Source organism: Leopardus geoffroyi, chromosome B4 (assembly GCF_018350155.1).
Source record: "Leopardus geoffroyi isolate Oge1 chromosome B4, O.geoffroyi_Oge1_pat1.0, whole genome shotgun sequence".
Taxonomy (NCBI): Eukaryota; Metazoa; Chordata; class Mammalia; order Carnivora; family Felidae; genus Leopardus; species Leopardus geoffroyi.
Window position 1 is genome coordinate 60,966,998 of NC_059341.1, and position 14,321 is coordinate 60,981,318.

Genomic DNA, 14,321 nt, shown 5'->3' on the forward strand with positions numbered 1-14,321 from the left:
TCTCTTTGTGGTTTTGACTTGCATTCCCTTGTTAATTAGTGATGTTGAGCATCTTGTCATATGTCTGTTGACCATTCATATGGCTTCTTTAGAAAAATGTCTATTCAGGTTCTTTGCCCATTTTTAAATTGGATTATTATTATTATTTTTTTTTTTTTTGGTGTTCAGTTATATAATTTCCTTATATATTTTAGATATTAACTCATCATTGGATATATCATTTGCAAAGATCTCCCATTCAGTAGATTTTCTTTTAGTTTTGTTGTTTTCTTTTCTATGCAAAAGCTTCTTATTTTGATGTACTCCCAATAGCTTATTTTTGCTTGTTTCCTTTGCCTTATGAGACATGTGTAGAAAAATATTGCTATGGCTAATGTCAGAGAAATTACTGCCTATGTTCTCTTCTAGGATTTTTATGCTTTCAGGTCTTATATTTAGGCCTTTAATCCATTTTGAGTTTATTTTTGTGTATAGTGTTAGTAAGTGGACCACTTTCATTCTTTTACATGTAGCTGTCTAGTTTTCCTGGCACCATTTATTGAAAAGATTCTCTTTTTCTCCATTGTGTATTCTTGCCTCCTTTTTAATAGATTAATTGACCAGATAAATGTCTGCTTATTTCTGTGGTTTCTGTTCTGTTCTATTGATCTATGTATCTGTTTTTGTGCCAATACCATACTGTTTTGATTACTACAGTTTTGTAGTGTATCTTGAAATTGTGATATCTCTAGCTTCATTATTCTTTATCAAAATTGCTTTGGCTATTTCAGGTCTTCTGTGGTTACATATACATTTTAGTTTTATTTGGTCTAGTTTTGTGGAAAATGCTGTTGGTATTTTGAGATTTATTGAATCTATAGATTTCTTTGAGTAATGTGAACATTTTGACAGTATTAATTCTTCCAATCCATAAGCATGAACTATCTTTCCATTTGTTTGTGTCATTTTCAGTTTCTTTCATCAGTATTTGATAGTTTTCAGAGTACAGGTCTTTCACCTCTTTGGTCAAGTTAATTCCTATGTATTTTATTCTTTTTTGGTGCAATTGTAAATGGTGTTGTTTTTTAAGTTTCTCTTTCTACAATTGTTGTTACTGTATAGAAGTGCTACCAATTTCTGGGTATTTTGTATCTTGCAACCTTACTGAACTTGTTGATTACTCCCTATAGTTTTTTAGGGGAGTCTTTAGGATTTTCTGTGTATAGTATCATGTCGTCTGCAAATAGTGACAGTTTGCCTTCTTCCTTACCAGTATAGATGCCTCTTATTTCTTTTTCTTGTTCAATTGCTGTGTCTAGGACCTTCAGTACTATGTTGAATAAAAATGGTGAGAGTGGACATCCTTGTCTTGTTCCTGATCTTAGAGGAAAATCTCTCAGTGTTTCACTGTTGAGTATGATCTTAGCTGAGGGTCTTCCAAATATGACCTTTTTTATGTTCAGGTGTGTTCCCTCTAAACCCATTTTGTTGAGAGTTTTTATCATAAAGCGGCGTTGAATATTGTCAAATACTTTTTCTGCATCTATTTAGATGAAAATATGATTTTTATCCTTTGTTTTGTTGATGTGGTGTATGATGTCGATTGATTTGTGAATATTAAACCATTCTTGCATCCTAAGAATAAATCCTACCTGATCATGGTAAATGATTTTTTTTTACATATTGTTGAATGCAATTTGCTAATATTTTGTAGAGAATTTTTGCATGTATGCTTAACAGAGATATTGGCCTGTAGTTTTGTTTTTTGTGATGACTTTGATTTTGGTATCAGGGTAATGCTGGCCTTGTAAAATGTATTTGGAAACTTTCCTTCTTCTATTTTTTGGAATGGCTTAAGGAGAATAGGTATTAACTGTTCTTTAAATATTTGGTAAAATTGACCTGTGAAGTCCTCTGGTCCTGCACTTTTATTTTTTGGTAGTTTTTGGTTACCAATTCAATTTAATTACTTGTAATAGGTATGTTTAAGTTATCTATTTCTTCCTGGTTCAGTTTTGGAAGATTTATGTTTCTAGGAATTCATTTCTTATAGATTGTCCAGTTCATTGACATATATTTTTACATTTTTTTCTCTTATAATCCTTTTATTTCTATGGTGTCAATTGTTACTTCTCCTCTCTTATTTCTGATTTTATTTATTTGAGTTCTTTCTCTTTTTTTCTTCATGAGTCCAGCTAAGGTTTTTTCTCTTTTATCTTTTCAAAGAACCTGATCTTGGTTTCAATGATTTCTGTCTGTCTGTCTGTCTGTCTGTCTGTCTCTACCTAATTTATTTCTGCTCTGGTTTTTATTTCCTTTCTTTTACTCACCTTGAGCTTTATTTGTTCTTCTTTTCTAGTCCCCTTAGGTGTAAGGTTAGATTGAGGTTTTTCTTGCCTCTTGTTTCATTCTTTTGCAGATAGCTGTCCAGCTTTCCCAACACCATTTGTTGAAGAGACTTTTTCCCCGTGCATATTCTTTCCTCCTTTGTGAAAGATTAACAGACCATATAATCATGGGTGTATTTCTGGGTCTCTGTTCTGTTCTACTGATCTATGTGTCTATTTTTGTGCCAGCACCATACAGTTTTGATTACTACAGCTTTACAGTATAACCTGAAGTCTGGAGCTACTTAATCTCTTAAACTTTTATCCCTTTTTACAGAAAGAATAAAGAAAGATTAATAGTATAAGAGAAATATAAAACAAAAAATGAAAAAAGAGAAAAAAGAAAAAGTGAAAGAAAATAAAAGAGGAGAAGAGGGGTGCCTGGCTCAGTCGGTTGAGTGTCCAACTTTGGCTCAGGTCATGATCTCCCAGTTTGGGAGTTTGAGCCCCGCGTCAGGCTCTGTGCTGACAGCTCAGAGCCTGGAGCCTGCTTCTGATTCTGTGTCTCCCTCTCTCTCTGCCCCTCGCCTGCTTGCTTGCTCGCTCTTTCTCTCTCAAAAATAAATAAAACGTTAAAAGAAAAGAAAAGAGGAAGAAAGGGGAAAAAACAAGAAAAACAAAACTGACCAAAAGTAAAACAAAAGAAGAGAAATTTTAAAAAGAAAAAACATAATAAAATAAAAATTAAAGAATACAAAATAAAAACAAACCAGAGAAACACAAAACCATGGCCTGTTTTTGGTGTCCCAACAGCACAGGGCAGCTGGTGTGGGCTTGCGGATCCTGGGCTTCCTGATATTTCAAGCTCCCTGAGCTAGACACTGCTCAGTGTGTGCTTTTAAGGTGGAGAGTGCCGCGGTCCCTTTGCACCTTTAAACTGTCGCTTTTTTTTTTTTTTTCTTGTGCTGCAGTGTGACTGGTGCTGGTGTGTGCTTGAGGACCCTGGGCTTGCCTGAGGTCACAAGCTCCCTGTGATGACTGGATCCACCAGTTGTGGCATCTGGACCTGCCCCTTTTGGCGTCCAGAACCTGCCCTGGTCTGCGCTTTTAGGGTGGAGGGGAGAAAATGTTCCCATAGTTCTTCTGCCCTTTTAAACCATGGCTTTTTTTTCTGTGTCCCAGCACCAGCGGGCTGGTGTGGGCTTGTGGATCTGGGCTTCCTGAGGTCGCAAGCTTTCCGTGATGATCTGACCCACCAGTTATGGCATCACGACCTGCTAATTATGGCATATGAACCCACCTGTTATGATGTCCAGACCCTGCTCCGGTTTTGGCTTTTAAGGTGGAGGGGGGAGAGAGTATTCCCACAGCTCCTTTTAAAGCTGGCTTCTTTCTCTGTGCCCCAGTGCGATTAGGGCTGGTGTGGGCTTGTGGACTCTGGGCTCGCTCAAGTTGTAAGCTCACTCAGATAATGGGTAACCTCACCCATTATGGTATCCAGATCCCGCTCCAGTCTAGGCTGTTAAGGGGGGAACACAACTGTGTCCTTCAGTCTCTCTGACCTGGAGAGTGTTCCAGAGCTCCTCCACCTCTTGGCATATTTCTAGAGCGGTCTCTCCTATATGCTGGTTCCTCTTTTAAACTGTGGCTTTTCTGTGTCCCCAGGGACAGAGGGGTCTGTTCCCAGTTCCTCAGTGCTGTCTCTCTCCCCACTTCTGTTCACGGTGTTGGGGTGGGGGTTCTCTTTGTTACTGTGTCTCTCTCTTCCTGTTCTCTTGCCATTCTCTCTATCTTTGTTCAGTAGCTGTTCAGTCAGCCCTCAGTTCTTCTTCAGGAAGAATTGTTCTATTAATAGGTGTAATTTGGTGTGTTCCCTGGAGGAGGTGAGTTCAGAGTCTTCCTACGTTGTCACCTTGAACCAGAAGTCTAATTTTACTACTTTTGTCTTAACTTTTATACTAGCTTTATAAGTGATTGATCTACTACCTTTGCTGTATGTTTGCTGTGACCAGTGAATTTTTTTCCTTTTGTAATTTTCTTACCTCTAGTTATGTTCTTTTTTTTCCTGCCTTTGAGAAGTCCCTTAAACATTTCTTGGAAGTCTAGTTTAGTGATGCTAAACTCCTTTAACTTTTATTTGTCTGAGAAACTCTTTATCTCTCCTTCAATTCTGAATAATCTTGGCAGGTGCAGTATCCTTGGTTGAAAGGTTTTTGGTTTGTTTGTTTGTTTTTTCCCCTCTTTCAGTACTTTGAATATATCATGCCACTGTCTTCTGGCCTGTGAAGTTTCTGCTAAAAAACCAGCTGATAGCCTTACGGAGTTTCCCTTGTTCTTAACCATTTGCTTTTTCTCTTCTTTGAAGATTCTCTCTTTAATTTTTGACATTTTAATAATTATGTGTCTTGGCTTCTCCAAAGACGTCCAGATGGCCAACCAACACATGAAAAAATGCTCAACATCACTCATCATTAGGGAAATACAAATCAAAACCACAATGAGATACCACCTCATACCTGTCAAAATGGCTCACGTTAACAACTCAGGGAACAACAGATGTTGGTGAGGATGTGGAGAAAGAGGATCTCTTTTGCATTGTTGGTGGGAATGCAAACTGGTGCAGCCACTCTGGAAAAGAACGGAGGCTCCTCAAAAAATTAAAAATAGAACCACCCTACGACCCAGCAATTGCACTACTAGGCATTTATCCACGGGATACAGGCGTGCTGTTTCAAAGGGACACACGCACCCCCATGTTTATAGCAGCACTATCAACAATGGCCAAAGTATGGAAAGAGCCCAATGTCCATCGATGGATGAATGGATAAAGAAGATGTGGTATATACAATGGAGTATTACTTGGCAATCAAAAAGAGTGAAATCTTGCCATTTGCAACTACGTGGATGGAACTGGAGGGTATTATGCTAAGTGAAATGAGTCAGTCAGAGAAAGACAAAAATCATATGACTTCACTCATATGAGGACTTTAAGAGAAAAAATAGATGAACATAAGGGAAAGGAAACAAAAATAATATAAAAACAGGGAGGGGGACAAAACAGAAGAGACTCATAAATATGGAGAACAAACTGAGGGTTACGGGAGGAGTTGTGGGAGGGGGGATGGGCTAAATGGGTAAAGGGCACTAAGGACTCTACTCCTGAAATCATTGTTGCACTATATGCTAACTAATTTGGATGTAGATTAAAAAAAAAAAAAGTTAATAAAAAAAATTATTATGTGTCTTGGTATTGAGGGCTTTCTGTGCTTCCTGAACTTGGATATCTTTTCGCTTCTCCAAAGTTTAGGGGAGTTTTCAACAGTTATTTCTTTAAGTATATTTTCTGCCCCTTTCTCAGTCTGTTCTCCTTCTAGCCTCCTGTAATGCAGATGTTGGTGTACTTAATGTTGCCCTGGGGGTCCTTTAACCTATCTTCTATTTTAAATTCATATGTATTATCTATCTATGTATCTATCTATTTTGTTGTTCAGCTTGGATGCTTTCCCTTAGCTTGTCTTCCGGATAGCCGGTCTGTTCTTCTACATCCTGTAGTCTGATGCAGATTTCCTCTAGTGTGTTTTTCATTTCAATTATTGTATTTTATCAGCTCTGACTGGTTATTTTTGATATTTTCTATCAGTTTCTTAAAGTTCTCACTGAATTCACACCCTCCTCTCATCTGGTGAACATCTTTTTTACTGTTTCTTTGAATTCTTTATTAGGTAGATTGCTTGTCTCCATTTTGTTTAGTTCTTTTTTTTTTTTTTTTTTTTTTTTGAAGATTTGTCTTATTCTCTCATCAGGACCATATTCCTCTGTCTCCTTATTTTTTCTGGCTCACTGTGTTTATTACTATGTATTAGGTAGGTCAGCTACATCTGGTCTTGAAAGTAGTGACCTTCTGTAAAAGGCATCTGTGGGGCCCAGTAGAGGGCTGTGACCTCTACAGGCATGCTGGTGGGCAGGGCTGGCTTCCTTCTGCCTGGCAAGTGTCTCCTCCTGGAGAGGTGCTGGACCTGACAGAGGCTGTCTACCCGGTGTTGCAAGGCAGGAGCCCCTTTGCAGGAGTGCTGGCTGGGATGGGTGGGTTGGTAGAGCAGGGCAAGTGGTGCCAGTATGGTAACGGAAAGTATAAGAACTGGCTCCCACAAGCTTCTGGCCAGCTGGGCTGAAGTAGGGCAAGAAAAATGGTGCCTACCAGTACTTCCATTCCCAGAGAGAGCTCCCACAGATCCCCGCCCCTCTGGCACGCATGCCTGAAGTTAGTCAGTGAGTCTCCTTTGTGTATAACCCAGGTACTTTTCAAACAGGGGGTCTTGGACTGAGTGATACTAAGAGTGGAGTCGCAGTTTCCTATAGCTGTCCATCTCTCCTGAGTTAAGCCCTGCTGGTTTTCAAAGCCAGATGTTATGAGGGCTTGTCCAGGTGCAGGTCTCAGGGCTGGAAGTGCCCAATGTGGGGCTTGATCCCCTTGCTACCTTGGGAGCACCTCTGTGCCTGTGATGTCCCTCCTGCTTGTGGGTCTCTGCCACACCAGTGGTTTCATTCTCTGCTGCATCCTTTCCCCTCCTGTCCTTCTTGACGTGGCCTTTTCTTTACTTGTTTGGCTGCGGGAGATCTGCTCTGCTAGGCTTCGGGTTGTTTTCAAAGTGAGCTGCATTGTACGTAGTAGTTGCCTTGTTATGTCTGCGGCACGAGGTGAGCTCGGGATCCTCCTATTCCACCATCTTCCTTAAACTGCAACCAGTGTATCTGTTATAGGTTTTCTGTGTGGCATTTGGCGTATCCAGTCATGCCAGATTAACATTAATCATGATAATAGCATGCATCATGGTCCTGTTTACTCATCAGCTGCAAGAATTATATTTTCCCAAGTGTAACGATGATGTGGGTATAGACCATCCAAATCTAAATATGTTTTTCTGCTTTTTGGAAAAACATGTTGACATTCAAAATGCTGAACCCTGTATTCTTTTTATGCATGAGGATCTATCCAGTCTGGAACAAGCTAGAGGACTTTCCTGTTTCTGATGAACTATACTCCCTTGCTTTTGCCTATACCTGGATTAGGTTATAATGCCTATGAAATGTTGACCTTTTCCAGAATAGTCATAGGGAATAAGTCTTCAATGTTTATATCACTCTGATTATATTCTGTATCACAACTGAGTGGTTTTCTATGACTGATTTCCTTATAGTCATAATGGGTGTTTCGACTACCCCTTGGCCCCATTTCAAAAGCTTAGTATAGACTGGCCTCTAGAGCTTTAACCTTTTAACCTTTCCTTCAATGCTTGCTAGATTTTTGGATGTGCTGCCATATCTGTTAAGTGCTGATATCCAAAGCTGAACTTCTATTGGGAGGGAATGTGGAATAGTGGCCTGCTTTTGGCTTTGAGAGATCTGAACTCTTTCACCTAATTATTGTGTGATCTTTGGCATGTGTATCAATTTGGGTTCAACCAGAGGAACAGAACCAGTAGGAGATGTGTATATTAAGAGATTTGTTGCAAGGAATTGGCTTATGCAACCGTGGGGGCTGACTGGGATCCACAGGGCAGGCTGTTAGGAAAGGCAGGCTGGACCTCTCGGGCACAGGCTGAAGCAGCTGTAGGTAGGCAGTTCCCTTCTCTTCAGGGAAGCCTCCGTTCTGTTAAGGACTTTCAACTGATTAAATCATACCCACCCGGATTATCTAGAATAATCTCCCTTATTAAGGTCAACTGACTATGGACTTTAATCACATCTACAAAATACCTCCCTGGCAACACTTAGATCAGTGTTTGGGTAACTGAGGATCCTAGCCTGGCCAAGCTGACCCGGCACAAAGACCATCACAGCAAGTTACTTCACTTCTCTGAGCCTGTTTCCTCATTTGCTAAACCACCACTGTAGGGTTGTTGTGAGGACTGCATCAAAGAATGTAGGTAGGCAAAGGGCATGCATAGTGCCTTGCATGTAAAGATTCAATAAAAGATAATTCTGTTTGTCGTGGTGGTGGTAGTGGGGGGTGGGTGACATTGGTGGCTGTGGTCTCACCTTCAAAAGTGACTCAATCCCTCTTTTTGTCACTTTCCCGATCATTCTGCTTCACTGCAGTGGTTGGCTTCCTAACTGGTGCTCTTGCCTCAAACTTCTCATCCATCTTTTTTTTTTTTTTTTAAACCTCAAGGTTGTAATGGAGTCTTCAAGTAGCTCACTACTCTCCATCTCTGAAAAAGTGTCTTACTGAAATCTGGACACACTATGTTTACAGCCTGCCTCAATGTATCAGTCACTATTCCAACTATTTTCTCCAAAAAGGCCCCACCTTGCTTGCTAAAAGCTAGTTGGACAGAGGACTGCCTTCTGTGGCATGAAAATTCATTCTAAGTGTATTTTGTTCTTTTTGAATTTCTGTAGTGATTGAAAGTGGACATGCTTGAGAACCGTTTCTCCGGAAGAGGCTATTGTATTTAAGTTTTGCTTCTTTTTCTTTTATTTATGTATTTATTTATTTGACAAAATGACTTCCTTTGTTCCTTTTTCCTCCTCTTTAGGTACTATTGTAAGTTAAGAAAACAGGTATTTTTTTAGGATTTTCTTCAAAAATTTTATAGTGATCTTTATCTTAAGATCAAAAGTAGTTTTTTTTTCCTAGATCAAAACAGATACATAACAGGCAATACTTAAATATCGTAGAATCAAATAATAAATAAATATTTAGCTAGGAAAATGTTTCAGTTCCCCAACCCATCAATAAGAAACAACATGTGAACAAATAAATGAACTTAGGAACCATTTATAGTCTATAGGAATGACAGCTTTGGCATTGAATGTCACACAGGCAAGTGAGTGGGCCATGTCCTTTAAGGCTTAAAATGAACCGGGGAGGATCTGGTTATCTATGTGACACATCCCTTCTACTAGTAAGGAGGGGCCAGTGATTCCCAGGCTTGCCCAGTGCAAAGGCTTACATATTCCAGAGCATGTATGAGTTAGGATATGGATTTGCTTATATTCCTCCTACTGGAGTGTGTACTAAAAATAGCCTTAAAATGCACAGGTGCCCTGGACCTCTTGCACAGTATATACTAAGGCTCTCCATATCTGGTTATGAGGGCACAGTGTTCAGAGTGGAACACAGACCAGTTGAATGTGAGAGAGATAGGAAGTTTATGACTTTCAAACCCCAGAAAGAACCAAAAAGCCTGTTCTCCAGTTTGTAGCACAACCAGGTAGAAAAGATGTGGTAGGAAAGAGCTGGTGTATTCCCCTGTTGGGATAGTCATCTGGTGAGCAGAACTTGTCAGCTGTGATCCTATCATGTCCTGCATATTGTTCCAACAGTACATATTCATCAAGCTACTATGAAGCAGGCACCGCACTGTGGGGCTGGGAAGATGGCATTGACCCAAAAGACGTCTGTTTCATGGAACTGAAAATCTAACAGAGCCTCTGTGTATCCTGGGAGTTCTATCAGGTATTAACCCAAGGCTGGAGTGCTATTGGCATTGTGGTGAAATGGCGGGGAGGGACAAAATTGGGAAAGGGCAATGTTCAGGCGTACCAGGGAATGAAAGCTAGTGCACAATCTTGAGGCATTGAGGAACATGGCCCACCCACTTCCCTGTGTGGCATTCAATGCCAGCGACATCATTCCTATAGACTGTAGCAGTTCCCAAGTTCACTTTAAGACATGAGGCCCAACAATCCAAGCAGCTAGCACAGCTTAACCCCCGAGGCTCTCTGACAACTGTGCATAGTTCACAGTCTTACTCCCAGACCACTGTCCCCAACCCAAAGAGTTCAGTTTTCCCATCTGTTGAGTGATTCTCTGAGTCCATTCCAACCATTCAGAGCTCTTCCCTAGTGTCAACATTTTGCTATCCACTGTAACTCTTACTTGGGCTCTCACTTTGCCTATGCTGTATTTCATCAGAGTGAGTAAATTTCCCACTGTTCTCTCTTTGGCTTTTTTGTTCAACACACCAGCCAGACATTTGGTTTGACAATGTAAATGTCATGCTGGTCACTTCTGCAAATGGCATATTTTGAGGAGGCTTAGTCAATTTGTTAGATATAATCTGAATCCAAAAAGATGCTGTTAGGGTGGTGCCAAAGAAGATTAAACTTAGCAGCCAAAAAAAGGGCCAGTATCTAAGTATAAAAAAGAAAAACTGCAGATGTATGAAAAGTAAAGATGTGGCTTAACAACAACCTGAAGAAAAGACAGGTTTGGATTTACTTAAAGAAAGCCCTGTTGGGGAGTCAGAAGACTCAAATGTCTGTCCCTTCTCCATCAATTTCTGGCTGCATGATAAAGGGCAAAGAACTTAATCAACTGTGAAAATCTTTTTCTTTCTTGAAAAAAGAGGGAGTTATATTAGACCATCTGTAATACCAGTTACAGTTCTAAAATTACACTGTTTATTCATTTATATAAAGTAAAGGTCCAATATATGAAATAAGAACTAATGTAGTCCTATAAATATTGAAAGTATAGGCAAAACATTATCAATAAGAGTTCTGTCTTCTCTGTGGGCTAGACAACTCCTGGGTGTTCTGTTCTGATCACACCACACATCAAAGGATTTTTTTAGTTTCAAGTATGTCCAGAACAACCAAGCTCATGACAAGGCATCCTATGGGTGATGTTTGAGGGAGTCACATGGTCCGGTTTAGGGAAGAGAAGGATTTAGGACAAAAGTGTGCGATATTGTGGTTTTCAACCAAAGTTTGAGGAGTTCTACAATACACAGACTATCTCAGATGACACCTCCTTCATGAAGTCTTTATGGGATGTTGTAACCCAAACTTTTCCAAAGACAATTCTGTTCTAGCTTGTAGTTGGGTTATTGCTTTACTTGTGAGACTGAGATATTTGAGAGCAAACACCATGATGTATTCATCTTTGCATCCTCTCTGGCTTCTAACACAATTCCCTGTACAATTCCCCAGCTGAATTGAAAACTTGTTAGACTTTTTAGACACAGGATTGATGGTTAAAAATTACAGAGAGATATTTTGGTCATCCAAGGAGTAAAATTTTCAAATAATTGAAATGTCGTGAAATCATATGAACTACAGTGAGATAGCACAATGCTTTCATTTGAATGGATCAAATTAAGAAGGCTGACAATGTCCCTTGTTGCTGAGAATATGAAGCAAACTGAAACCCTCCTACACAGCTGGTGGAAATGACACAAAACCCTTAGGGACACAGTTTGGCAGTTTTTCAAAAAGTAAAACACAGACCTGTCTTAAAAGCTAGTCATTCTACATCTCAGTACTTACTAAACACAAATGAGAACATTTGTCTACACAAAGACTTGTACCTGAATGTTCATTTACAATAACCAAGAATTGGAAACAAGCCAAATGGCCATGAGCAGATGAATTAAATTGATAAAATGTCAAATGTCCCAAAGGAGTAAGGAATAAAAAGGAGCAAACTACGAATATGTTCAACAACATGGATGAATCTCAAACTCATTATGGGGAAAAGAAGCCAACTCAGGAGGGCATATATCATGTTCTATTTATATAAAGTCTAGAAAATGCCAACAAATGGCTAGGTAACAATGAAGTCACTCTGCCTGGGGTTGGTAGTAGAGGGAGGGGTGGAGTGCAAAGAGCAGCTTTGGAGAAGCCTTTCTCCACTTTCTTTTATATGTATTAATCTTATGGTGGTTTTTGAATACAGAAATTTTTAACTTTTTAAGGTAGTAATTTCTTTCATGGCTTTTACCTTTGGGATCACCCTTCAGAAGGCCTCACTTTAAGATTATGTAAATACTCACATATTTTTTCTTATACTTTTATGATTTCTCTACATTGAACTCATTCATTAGAAATTTATTTTGATAAGTAGGTAGAAATATAGATTTAATATATTATGAACAGTTAGGAATTGACCTAATACTGGTTCTGGAACAATCCATCGTTGCCCCAATTATTGAGTGTGGGTGATGTGTCAGGGATTGGGTTAAACTGGAAATACAAATATGGCCCCTGCCCTCAAGAAGTTGTGTCTAATGAGGGAGACTGGCTAGTAAAAAGATAATTACAGTGAAGTGGGATAAGCTCAATGATGGCATCAATTGCAAAGTGTCACCATATTACCTAAAAGGGGCCTCGGTCAGGTTTCGGGTTTGGGGGCAGTGGTTGGAGAAGGCTTCTTGTAGGAGTTAACATCTGACCTATGTCTTGACCGTAGAGCTTATGTTACTCTGATTTGGGAATAGGGCATTCCAGGCAAGGGAAGAATAGGCCCAGGGAGGCAGAGCCACGAGGGAATGCGGTATGACTGGGGAGTGTCACCTAGTGCCCTGTGGCTGTTGCCTGGCTCATGAATAAGAGAGCAGCATGGGATGAGGCCGGTAGCCAGGCTGTGCTATGCTATGCAAGACTTTATATTACAGGTCATCTTAAATTCAGTGGAGAGCCACAATAGAAGGAAATAATTAAATCTGTTGGGCAATAATCACACTGCTAGTTGTTTGCATATTGAATAGTCTCATTGCACACGGCTTTTAACCCAAGCAGTGATCACAGTTTTGAATTAAGTATATGATTAGTCATTAATGTCTCGCATTCCCTTCTTCCGAAGGTGTAGGAGAAATTTATTTTTTTTACTATTAGATAGGATTTTCATGTGGAAATCTGAATTATCTGGCACTATATTTCTTATTTACTCTAGCTCCACAGACAGCCTGACCCTTAATTTGACTGGGACCTTAGTTATTTATCTTTAACAGTTACACCATCGTTTCATCTGATCATTTGCATGAGGATGGAGATAGATGCACATCCGTGTCCGTTTGGGTTTCCTCCTTGCCAGGAGCCCATTATTCTCAACTCGGATAAATAAGTAATGTAGTACCCGATAAAACACTTCATCCAACGAACTTCACAGGTTCTAAAAGGATTCAACATTGACCTCATTCTTTTTCTTTACAGAAGCTCTGTAAGGTAATTCTAGTCTGTATCAGCCTTTATTTCACAGCTGAGGAAAGCACAGAGAGGTGAAGCACCTTACCTAGAGCCACCTGGTGAGTCAAGGGGGCTCAGACAAACGTGTGCTTGCTGTGCCTAGTGCCGTGTCACTGTTCCCTGTCCCACGGTCGGCGGAGGTGGTTGGTGGGCTACTCGTGTTGTATGTGGAACAATGTTACTGCAACAGGGACTTCAACTTGAGTTAGGATCCTTGGTGGATATTTTATGAAGTCCATACAGTCAGGAAGTTCTGCCTTTAGGAGAAGAGTGCTCAGCAATCAGTAAAGGTTGTCAGGATCCACTTCCTCCCCGTGAAAAAGCAGGTGCCTCTGGCAGAGAAGGGGCTGTTCCTCACCACAAAAAACAGCCCTTTGTGGACTGTAATGTCACAGTTGTTAGAAAGCATTAAACATGGCACCTCGCTAATGCTTTCAATCAGTTATCCAGTGTGGCATGTAGAGGTGATTGAAGCCATGTGGCTGCCCCTTTCTGAAATCCATACACTTAACCCCTCCCCCTCGTCCATAAACAGATTCTCTATAGGCAGGTGACTCCTGTGGAAAGTTTTCTCTTAACTCTCTTGAATACTTTGCCAACAGATCTCTGTTTCACATACAGTTTAGGACAAGAGTCAGTCTGGAATCCTGTGCAGTTGATTAGAAACTCTCTGTCCCTTCTCTTTAGGAAAACATTAAATGTTCTGTGAAAGTGGCTCAGTATGTTCTCGTATCTTAAGCAACATTAAGTTCACAGTATCAGCAGTTCGTATTTGTTCTTTGGGTTTAGAAAACAATATAAGGGTTGCACACGTGACTCTTTAATTTTGTATAAATTTATCCTTTCAAGGAAATGCCCAAGGCTCGTGAATAACACAGAACTTTTGTGGTATGGTTTTTTTTTTTTTTTTTTTTTTTTTCCTGAATTAAAAAGTAACGTGTTAGTCACAGAAAATTAAAAAAACTTTTATTTTCAAATTTTAAATTAAGGAAAATATACACTTGATCTTAGCCAAAAGGCCGAGAAGCAATGAATTAAGGA

The 14,321-nt window shown here is 39.8% G+C and overlaps 1 protein-coding gene and 1 pseudogene across 8 annotated transcripts in view; one reads left to right on the plus strand and one right to left on the minus strand.

Moving 5' to 3' along the window:
• ARNTL2 (aryl hydrocarbon receptor nuclear translocator like 2) overlaps positions 1–14,321 on the plus strand; it is a 125,169-nt gene that overhangs the window by 10,685 nt on the left and 100,163 nt on the right. The gene's annotated exons all lie outside the window — the stretch shown is intronic.
• On the minus strand, positions 14,213–14,311 carry LOC123592374 (annotated as a pseudogene).